Source organism: Egretta garzetta, unplaced genomic scaffold (assembly GCF_000687185.1).
Source record: "Egretta garzetta isolate BGI_Z169 unplaced genomic scaffold, ASM68718v1 scaffold163, whole genome shotgun sequence".
NCBI lineage: Eukaryota > Metazoa > Chordata > Aves > Pelecaniformes > Ardeidae > Egretta > Egretta garzetta.
This window is the reverse complement of record NW_009259308.1, coordinates 7,546,364-7,557,957: the sequence shown is the minus strand read 5'-3', so window position 1 is coordinate 7,557,957 and position 11,594 is coordinate 7,546,364.

Sequence of the window (11,594 nt, the reverse complement as noted above, 5' to 3'; positions counted from 1 at the left end):
ACACTTTCCTACCCACAGCACAATGTCCTGTGTGTTGTCCAGTGTCATCTCTCTGTCAGCCACACAGAGCGATTCTGTTGTAAGTAAGTATCAGGATATAGTTTGTCAGAGTGCCGCATTGCTTTTGTTGCTTGAATGCTACTTTGCGAGAAGAACCATTCAATCAGTGTGCTTTCAAGCTTGGATACTTGAAAAAGAGCAAGACTTAAAATAATTTGTCAGACTATTTGGTATATTGTAGTAGGCTGGCTGGTGAGTATGTGTGTCACCATCTTCTCTGAGACAGGATGTGTGTCATGGACCTCATAGTGCCAAACCTTACAAGATATTTTTCTTCAACTCAAGTAATGGATCATGCTTTTAGAATATGACTGCAGGGCTTAGTGTAGTGACAACATGACATTTTTCATGGTCATAAAGTGGTTACAATAGATCTGAAGTGTTGCAAACCACAAATAGTTAGGAACAAATTTTATCTGCTACTCAAAATTTCATGTAGATTGCTACATCTTTCCTTTAAACAATTGTTATTGTGCTTTTTGTGCAAACATTTGCTTACTAGCTGGGCCTGGAGGTTACAAGTTCAGAGTTTTCCCTGGGCAGGAAAATGGTCTTTATTGCTAATTGACAGTGGACCCATTAGGTCCTCCTAATGGGTTTATCCTTTGGGAATGTTGATCTTCAACAACTCATTCTTGGATCACGTTCTGTCCATCTTCTTGTGTTTACTTTGTGTCAAAACACCCTATTTTGCTTCTGCAGTGGTCATGCACACCTTCAGACTCCTGCTGTAGCTGAAATTAGCCCCTCACACTGACCTCTTTCTCAGTACGGCCTTGCAGCTATAAGACCTTCTGTCGTGAATATGGTTGAGATAATGCCCCATGGGGCTTACAAGCACTGTAATTCTTACTTTTCTGGTTTGAGAATGACCAAGTATTTGTGTTAGGTTGTTGGTAGCCTGGACCACAGACACACAGGGATGCCTGAAGTAGGTTTGTGCAGGCAAGTGCTGTGAGAGGCACAGCCATTATGGGCACCCCACCAGGAGATGCAAAACCTGAGCAAATATATCAACAGAAATTATATTTATTGCCATGGCAGGCAGGCACTGAACACAGAAAATCTCTAAAGCATACTATTGAGGTAACTGTTTAAAAAGATAGTAAGCTACAGGCAACAGAGTGTCTTACTGAGACAGTGATCTTATTTTTATAGAACTTATTAGCCCAGGAGCAGCATTGCACACCTGCAACTCCACTACTTCCAGAGGTAGCCTGGGTCCACATCACCTCCACAGGTGTGCAGTATGTAGTCTGGCCAAATTAATAAACCTTCCTGGAACCACAAGAGCTGAGAAGAGCTCCAGAGGCTCTGTGGGATGCCAATGGGTGGTCCAGAAATAGTAGGTATCATTTGCATTTTTAATTTGTCTGGATAATCCTTAATCCTCGTTGACTCAGCTAATGGAGGGATGAATGTATCCTGAAAGTGTATGAGGGGCTATGCTGCAAACTAGCCTCTGCAACAGTTGGCACTTGTATTTGGCCTTTGATATTTATCAGTATGCGTAACAACATCAACACATATGCACTGTTTCTGCATCCACCGCTCCAAGATAGGGCAGGCTTGGCTTTGGTCACAATGCTCTCTTTTGTTTTCCTTGGTTCTTTCTTTTCTTCTCTGCATTGACACCTCAATTTTTGTCTGTTAGTTTGTTATATTTCTGGCAGTGGATACCTCTCTGTGTCAATGCCTTTTAAAAGTCTCTAGAGCAGTACACAGTAAAAGAGCCAAAACTGGAGAAAGACTTGGAAGACATACACAGCAGAGCATACAGGCGAAGCAATGGGCAAGGACTAGTCCAAAGGAATAGGACCCAGCACTTTCATCCTGAAGGCCAACCAGCTGTCTGTACTCACCGCCTCTGCTGCTGACTGAGTAATTCCAGTTTCAGGTTGGGAAGGCTGATGTCAGTTGGCCTTCAGGAGCTGTGCTGGGTGGTGACTGCACTCTGCTCTCCTCCACCATCAAACTTCTGAATGTTGATGTGATGGCAGGTATTCCTCTTGATAGTCAACAATCTGCATAGGTTGCTTAGGAAGTTGCTTAGGTTCAGTCCCTTTCCCTTCCTCAGATCCCTGAAATATGGAAATATATGGTGTTAAAAACCTCATTCACCATATCTTAATGTGCTTAGGTGGTCCCTTCTTCCCTTTAGAGCCAAGCTGACAGAGCAATGGATTGTTCTGCAGGCATGAGGATATGTTGGTTTAAGAGAAGAACGAGGTCTGTGCTATTTTAGACAGTGTTAAGAATGTGCCCGCTTCATTTGCATTCTCTCTCCAACTTTTGAGCTTAATCCTACTGGTACCAGCTGTACAGAGCTCCAACAAAGTACTTTCAGCCTCTTCTTTTTCTGGTGATGACCAAATATGCTCCTGAATGGAAAGATCCTGATTGCTACAGCAAGCACCAAACTACCTGGTCTTCTTGCAATGACAGCAATCAGGCATGTCTGGTCCTTGCTTCATTGCCCAGTGTAGAAATACCCATTTACCAGAAAGGGTTAAGGATGTTCAGCATTTAGCATGATTAGGTACACACTGGCAGTGTTAAAATTTATACATCCTCCTGCTTCAGTGAGGACAGCTCTGAAGTGACCTCATGGAAAACTCTCAAGAGTTTCTGTATGATTTCACATGGGCTTATCCCCATCATAGACACAGAAGGCCGAAAAGCTGCCTTGTAGTCAGCGGGCTCGTGCCTTTTATGAGTCCTCAATGGATGAATGAATCTGGTACTTATGTAAGAGACGGGATTATTTGTTCTACCCCCTTGTTTCAGAGAATTGGATCATGCACTGCATAAATTTGTCGATGTCTTGTTCTCCATCCAAAGCTGCTTTCCAAGCATTCTGTATAGTTCAACATTACTCATCTGGGAGAAGCAAAGAAACCTGAGTAAGACTTTTACAGGGCAGGACAGAGTGATGAAAAACTATAATGTGACAACATCGTATCAGCTCAATTTGAAATGATTCAAAGCTCCTTCTCTCCTTAGGAACTCACAGAGAGTTTGGGCAAGCCACCACCACTGCATGGCAGTTTTGAAATACTAGCTGTGCACCCAGGAGGCCTCTGGATGTTGCTAGCTAAACTTATGGACATGTCTGTGAACTCAGATATGGCAAGCTGTCTATGCAAAATGGCAAGAGTAGAGAGCCTGTCTATTTGGCCTGCACATGGGGTCTGTCTAAAAGCTCCCTGAAATCCATTGACGTATGACCTGTGTCCGAGTGCCATAGTGCAAAATGCAGTTTCTGACTGCATGAAAAAAAATGTTTTGAAACTTTCTGCTAATTTCAGGTCAAATTCTATAATCTTCTCAACCATTTACATTGTACAAACCCAAGCACTGAGAAAAATGAACAAGTTGGAAGACTTAGTCTTCATGTAGGAGCAGAAAGAAACCTGAATGCATTTTAGGAGCTGAATGTTTTTATCTTGCACCCAGCAAAATAGTCAGGAAACATCTTTCCTCCATGTGTTTCATTATTAGAGGAGAGTTTCCCAATCACAGTAACTTTATCTTCCAAGTTGCAAATATTCCAGGTTTTACTCAACAAAGGTTGAGTAAAACTCAACTTTGCAGCCTCTTGAGTGGTAAATGTGAACATCACTGCTCGTCCTTTGCAATTGTGACACCATATAAATTATATCAATATTGCAAAATTGCTCTCCCCTCCCCCTCCTGCTCTCACCCACTTACCCACACCTTGGCACATGCAAAGTTTGCTCTGCACACACATAGCCAGCTGGTTTCAACTCCAATAGCAGGCAGTGGGATAACAAGGCAAAACCCTCCAAAATCAAAGATGCTTGGGCATTGTGCAGGCAGCTGAAATGAGCAATTATCTTCAATCTGTGGGCAAAAGCCCAGAGTATAGTGGGGGTAGGATGAATAACCCTTTATTTGTTGACAAAAGTCATGAGTCTTTCTTTTTCCTTTGGTAGGGAAGGCAGCGGCCGCAGCAGTGTTTCTTCTACTTGTGATAAGAAGTAAAAATACAAATGTGATGGGGAAACAAATTAATTGTGAGGGTCCTAATTAAAATCACTGGGAGAGGTATTGCATTACAGTGCAAAGAACTAGATGAATATGACCTCTCTGTGAACTTCTCAACCCTACTAGAAGCATAAATTTAAAGTCTCCTAGTGGAGAAGTGTTCTGGCACTGAACTGGTGTCTACAATCAGGATTTTGTCTGCAGGTATCAATGCACAAAATCTCTGCCTCATAGAACTCTGAGTCCCCTGAGGCTTCTTATGTTTTGCCTTCATTTGCTATAGTCCATGTCAGAGGGCTGTAGTGGCCTGGCCCGCCTCTGGCTGCTCCCCTTTCCTCCCAGCCTGGAGCATTTCCTCGATAGGCAGGGAAAAACTCTCGCAAGAAAGTGATCAGAAAGGCCATGGTAACTAGAGCAGAATGGGAAGCTGTGTACTTCAGAAATGCTTGACGAAGATATATAACTTTTGTCTGCTACCAATTGTCACAAACAGTTAGGGCAAGCAATTTATGGCTGTGTAGCTCACACTTACCCTGCTAGATTTCCATCTCTGGCTCCTACCTGGCATGTTGCACCGATTCCTCCTGATTTTTAACTCAAAGCAGGGCAAAACAAGCATTGTGAAACAGATATACTCCCTTCCTTTAAGGAAGGGGTTTTTTTTTTTGGCTCCCTCATCATTAAGCAAACGTTTTTGCTGAGTGACAGCTGTTTCTGCTCAGAAACGGGACACAGAGTTTGGCTTTGTTTTAATCCTGGGATGTTTATCACAGGACTTTGAAGCGTACACCCTTCATTTTCCCCTCCTCTATCTCTCCAAAGCTTTGGGGTTGAGAAGGAGCAGGAAGAGGAAGGGTTTTCAAAGGGATGTTTCACTGTGAAAAGTTCAGCATTGCTCTCATATGTGATTTTCCTCGTTGGCAGCTTTATGTCTAAAACCTCTATTTTAAAACTGGTGCACACTGGTGATATCATGAACATGCCACATGGTGTCTGATGTCCTTTAGCGACAGCAGATTTATAGCATTTTCCCTCATAAAAATCCTCTCCCTTGCCAAAAGAGGTCCAGCTGGAGTTATGAAATCAGTAAACAGAGACCCTGCTACAGTGAGGCAGCTTGGCCTTTTCAGTTCCCTTGATCCGTAGCACGCAGTGCACATCATAACCTTGCATGCTGGAAATTACGCAGCATCCGTGCGGTACCCTCGGAAAGGCTCCTTTATTCCTATGGAGGCCTGTTATTCGATAGCACCTGTGGTCTTTGTGTGCTGCTTCACAATTAATTGGAAGTTCATCTTATTCAATTGTTATCAAATTTTATTTAAGCCTATGCAGAGGATGTAGTTAAAAGCCTGTGGGCCAAAAAACCTCATCCTAACTGTGAGATATTGCACCCCTGAAATTTGAGAGCCTCCAAATAGATGTAATCCCTTCTTGAGTGCTTGGGAAGTGCTTAGAGGAGCTTGGATGTCACCATGAACAAATCTTAGCTAATAATTCTTTCAACTGGAAATGTGTTCTGAATCTACTGTGACTATCTGACCGCTAATGGCTTTCGTGTTGCTCACTGTGGAATTCATAGGCAATTAGGGAAATGGAGACAGATCCGATAGCTAATTGCTGCAAAAATCATCCTCCAAATTGTTGAAAACCAGAATTCCTTAGCTGAAATCCACAAATGTCTTCATGCAAACTAAAGAGGTTCCCCAGTGGCGCCTGTGTGGTGAGGATTTCGAGATGCTAGAGCAGTACCGGGGGGGTTGGAAGGAACTGTGCTGGGACAAGCAGAGACAGCGTGGCTTTCCCATCACTCCAGAGACCCTCAGCTATGTCTCCAAAGGCACCACTGGCTCTCCTGGCCATGTGGCATTTGCAGAGTTTGTCGGAGGGCTGCCCTCAGCTCTGTTGCCTTTGGGGAACAACTGTGCCACAAACAGTGTAAAGGCCACATTTGTAAGGGACTAGAGAGCAACTTCAGCCCCAGCTGCCTTTGCCACTGGGGCTGAATGATGGACTTTGAAAAGTCCATCATGTATACCAATTTTCTAACCTAGACTCAGGTGTAAACTGTATCTCAGTATCACTTGGATGACTAGGAAGCTCTCCTAGGAGTGTGTCGCTCCCCTGCTTACACCCTGCTGGTGATGTGTGACACTAGAGGGCAATGAGAAGCTGGCCAGAGCAATGGCTACCAGACCTGTGTGTCAAACCCTCAGCTGAGACAACCGAGTACAGAGTCTGGACAGCCCAGGTGGAAAAGCTTGGTCCAACTCCCTGTCAAAAAACATCTTGAGGCTCTGCTTGTCTCCAATGAACAAGGAGACCTGAGCTGAACAGGACTTTAGAGAGCACCCTTGGGCTGTAAGGTTCAGGTGGCAGATCCAGCATATACAGCAGGCCCAGGCCTGCCCCTGTGTGGTGTTCTGTGTTGTGCTGAAGCTCTCATTTGAAGACCAGTAGAGTAGCTGGTTCTCGTCTGTTTATTGCTTGAATTTCTTACTAAAAATACCATATGCAGAAGTCTAGCCACCCTCATAAGCAAGAGGGACTTGACTTTGATTCAACACACAGAGAAGCAAATCAGAAATAACTGCTGATGCCATTGAAGTGAGTTGCATTAGCTCTGGATATTATGGGTGTGAGATCAGAGAGGGGTCTGATGTGGCGTTGCTGCTGACTTGCTTTAGTTTTTGGGAGGACAGTTCTGTTTGGAAGGGTGGTACTTGAAAGGTATTTCTGAAAAGATACGTATATTGATCTTTTCATATATATATATATATGTGTATATATATATATGTATGTATGTATAATTTGTAGCTGACATCCCGGCTTGGAGTCGAGGGAGTGAATGGAAAAATGGAAAAGAAAATGAAAAAAGAACAGTGAAGAAATAAACATCTCTGTGAATATGGGATAGAAGTCTAAAGAAACCCAGAGAAATCACTGTGTGTCCTATAATCTGGAAAAAAAAATTAGGGCAAGAGAGTCAGCATTTTTTGTTATGACTTTACCAATGCGTTGGACTAGCGCAACAAGAAGACCATCCTAGTTGGCTTCCTTTCTGCACAAACCCATCACACCTGGCTCTGCGCTATTTGTGCTGACCTCTGTCAGCCATGTAAAGTGAGAATTTAGGGACCAGATCTGAGAAAAAGGGGGAAAAAAGAGCACGTTTGTTTTTTGGCTTTGATTGCAGCAGCCTGGCGTGGAGCTGAGACGGGGCGGGCTTATTCACCAAGGCCCCTCCAGCAGGACGACACAGAGAAGGCTGTGTTAGTTTCCATGCTGCTTAGCATTTGTATTTATTTATGCACCACATTTAATTCTTTATTTATTCTACATGTGAGTGTGGATTTAATGCTTGGCTCCGGGCAGTCCTGTGTTTATCCACAGGACTGCAAATGTTCAGACTGACAATAGGTTTTAACCCCAAGTGGAAAGGCCACCTCTAAGTCTGCTGCTGTAGTGCCTGTCTACCCGTTTGGACACTGAGGAGCTGTGGTGGCTTGTCTGATGGGACATTTGCTCCCAGGAACAATACTGAGGTCACTAAGTCCATGCCCAGGGGCCAGGACCATTCTCTGGTCAGTTGTGGCTCCTGAAGCATGAGGTGCAGAGACCAAGGTGCTGCAGGATTGGTGCCATGCGACTGTTTGCCAGCAGAAGGGAGTTGATCATGCGGGATGGAGTTAATGGGACATTTGCACATTGCTCTCTTCCTTGGCCTCTGCTTAGTGCTCTTGCTATTCTCAGCAACAAAACAGCCCTTGAGGGGCAGATGCCACCAAATGTAGCAAGGGAATAGCCCTGTGGATGCTCTGGCTTCTGCTCTGTGCTGGACAAAAAAGGCAGGAAACCAAAATGCCCTGTCCCAGAGCCATGTCCGTGTCCTTGGCCCCACTCGCACACCACATGGAGCGCAAAAGCAACGGGGAGTCAGTGTGTTACCATTGTTCATTGTTAGCAGCTTCAGATCTGAAGCAGTGAATGGGGAGCCAACATCCCATTCCAACTTGCAGAAGCCATCCAGTTCCCTCTTTGTTCGTCGGCAAACAGGGGGATAACAAAGGGCACTGCTGAAATCCAGCAGTGTTGCAAGATCTGTGCGTAATAGTTGCAGAGCTAGTTGAAAAGTAGGAAAACAGAGTTTTGTGAAGAAGAAGTGCAGACCTTCAAGTTGCTTCTTTTTCCCAGGGTGGTACTGCAGCTGAAGGTGGGTCCTGCAGGGGTTAACATGGCTGCCCTGCATATTGCAGAAGTTGGAGAAATACTGTGAAGATGTCAAAGGAGAAGTTAAAAAAACCCCCACCAGCCAAACAGCCTGTCAGTGCATTCAGTGGTGAAAGGAAGGTGGGGCAAGGATGAAAGAGGAACAGCCATCAGTTAAATGGGGGGGGGGGGGAGGGAGGGCATGAAAGCTTGAAACACTTCCATTTTCTAAAAATCAGAGCTTACATAGACCCTAGTTTGTTTTTGTTTGAAAATCCTTTCCTGTGAAAGAAAAGTTCTAATGATTGAAAACGATATTTTTGCACTGAATCTTTTGATTTTGGGAAAACTGCTTTTTCAGTAACAAAATATTTCACCTAAAATATTCCAAAAGGCTGGAGGTGTTTGTGTGCAGAGCTGTAACTAATGAAGGTGATTCTCAAATTAGATGTCCCTGCATGCTTTCACTTCCTCTGGGGACAGTCTGGTGCCTCCTTTCCTTACAAGCTCAATCACATGAACGGCCATCACATTTTGCTGTGATGGCCAACTAATCCATGCTCTTTCATGCTAAGGATGGTCAGTGTTAGATGACAGCTGATTTATATTACTTATACTCATATGGTACCACATCTTTCAGTGTTATGAGCCAGGAACTCCAGATGTGGCTCAGAGCAGCACTTTCTGGAGGACACACCATGAACATGGCACTCCCTATCCCTGTAGCTGGAGCCACAACCAAATGTGAGACCTTGAGTGTCACATTTCCATCTGTGATATTGATTGACCGGACCTAAACATTACCTGTGGAGGTGAAGATATGTGCCAAGCCATGCAGAAATGGCACGTTGCTTTCATTTCACGACATGCCTGTCCCCCCCTCATCCTTTCAATCCAGATGCTACTCTTCATGCTGCTGTGAGAGGTTAATATTTCTCACATGAATCGATACTGTTGGATGTGGAGCTCATTTCTTGGCAAATCAGTGCAAAGGAAGTAAACAGTGCCTGTTTGTTTTGACTTTCTTCCCTCGTTAAGTCTGGTTTATTTTAGTAGATGGTCTTTTGATTTCATTAATTAAAATATGGCTGGATAGGGAATGAGAATGAATACAAAGGACTTACGACTGATGTATACAAGAGGGGAGGAATATCCTTTGGATTCCTATTGCCACTAAGGAAGTTGTAAGAGGCAAAGTAGATCTTCATCTCTTGGCTCTGTAGCTGAAGGGAGGAGAAGCTGGTAATTTTATCTCTCCGTGGTGCTTTGCTAGAATTCAGAGTTGAGATTGAAGGTCTTTGACAAAGCTGGGTTAATTAATGATAAATAAAACCTGGTGAAGATAAGACACAACAAAATAATAAAGCAAGCTAAAGCAAAACTATATATTACAAATCAATTATTAAAAAAAAACCCAATATGTTTTAGTATGTCTCCTTTTTTGTTAGCAAAATGTTTGGGAGTAGGGTTTTTTGTCTATATTTCAGCAAATATTAATAAGCAATTGGACTGTCAACTTGTGGACTCTTTTCAAATTTGTTGCACTGATTTTTCTTAATTCTTTCACCAAAAGTGCTACATAGTGCTGTTGCATTGTCAAGACAATTTCCCCAGCTCACACCCCACTTGCTATGCTGAAATGAGAAACAAGCAGGTGCGAGCCTTGTAGTTGGAATAGTAAATGCATTAAAAATTACATCTTGAGAAGGACAAGTTTTGGACCTCAAAACCATGGGTGGTGGTCATCGGAAAGAATGTAAAAGACAAAACGCAATATTTCAGAATTTTGGAAAATGTAACATTTTGGAAGTGTCAAAATATTTTTTCATAATTTTGCTTAGAAATCATTTTAACTTACATTGATTTGTTTAGTCTCACAATTCCCATATATATATTTTAAGCAGTTGCTAAATAACACTATGTTTTCTTTTTAAGTTTTCTTTTGGGCTGCAAAACATAATGTCATTCAATCTAAGTCTGCTCATTTTCAGGCCAAATGGATGATTTCAGTTGACTCAAAAATAATTCCAGGTTGGCGGTGATGGGTGTGGGAGGCTGCAGGTGTGCATCGGCAAAAGCAAAGTAGTCTCTGTTTTGGTTTGACTTGAACCAACTCTTTATTTTCTTTCTTGTGTTGCTGATGACAAAAAAAATGGCTGATTCACCCTGGGATGAGGCCCGTGATACGAAGCAGCGGTTAAGCCACTTACAGTAATTGGATTACGAAGGAATTAGGCTGGTGGCTGCCAGGCTACTGTGTCTCTGCCTGAGCCTGCCTGCAGGCAACCCAACAAGGGTATGGCATCTGCAGGTCAGGGATTTCCCCAGGTACAGTTGGGTGAAGACCAAACCCATTGCTTCTGGCGTGAATGTTGGAAACTTTCAATTTTCTTCCCATATTCTCTGTTTTGCACAATCTGTAGGAAAGTTTTATTTTTGCTCCAGGAAGGAAATTGTTTCCTGCCGTCCCCAAATTTCCTGCAAAATACCAATTCTGCTTTTTACTGGCTTTCCTCATCTGCCGTTCTGAACAGGGTTGGTCTTCAGCCTGTATATGGGCTTTCCTGAACTTGAGAAGAAGCATTGTTGAGTGCTTACATGCACCACGGAGCTCACTAGAGTCAGCTCACCATGTGTTTCCATGACAAGAAAGAGTTTTTATGACCTCCACTACTTTGGTAGCCAGCTGAATTTGCAAACCCATTGTTCCCCCCCTACACAATGAGATTGCTAGGCAAGCAGGCAGGCTTTTTGAGTATTTTTCCAACTCAAGGTTTCCTACTGGGTACCCTTAAATGGCAGGTAAAATGCGATGATGACTGGGCGATGCATAGCACAATGCTTTGTTTGCTACCTTGCTGTGATAATTTATGCTTTGCTGGGGAGCTCTGCAGAGCCCTTGTGTAACTGAAGGTCTTACAGATGCGTCATAAATTGCTTGAAAATGAGAGGAAACTTAACTTTCCTTATAAAAAGACTAAGGACTGTAATTTATTACTGTAAACAAGAATGAGTAGGTAAAAAAAGTAATTAAAAACCAAAACGTTAAGCTCTTTTTATTCAAAATTTGAAAGGACCTGAAGTCAATTGTTTCCTCCCTTGGAAGGTCTGGTTTCTATCAACCAGGCAGAAAGGCTTTTGTTTCTAGCAGTCAAATCAACAGGCCAGTAAGAGTAGCTTTGAACTGCAATTTGTCTTTATGTATTTTGAAAATGTTCTTTCGATGTGTTTACATGTTGGCTGGGGCGCTTTTGCCGGAGTCAGCTCTTTCTGGGACGATTAATCAAACGATCAAGTCTCTGATTAATCAAAGTCCC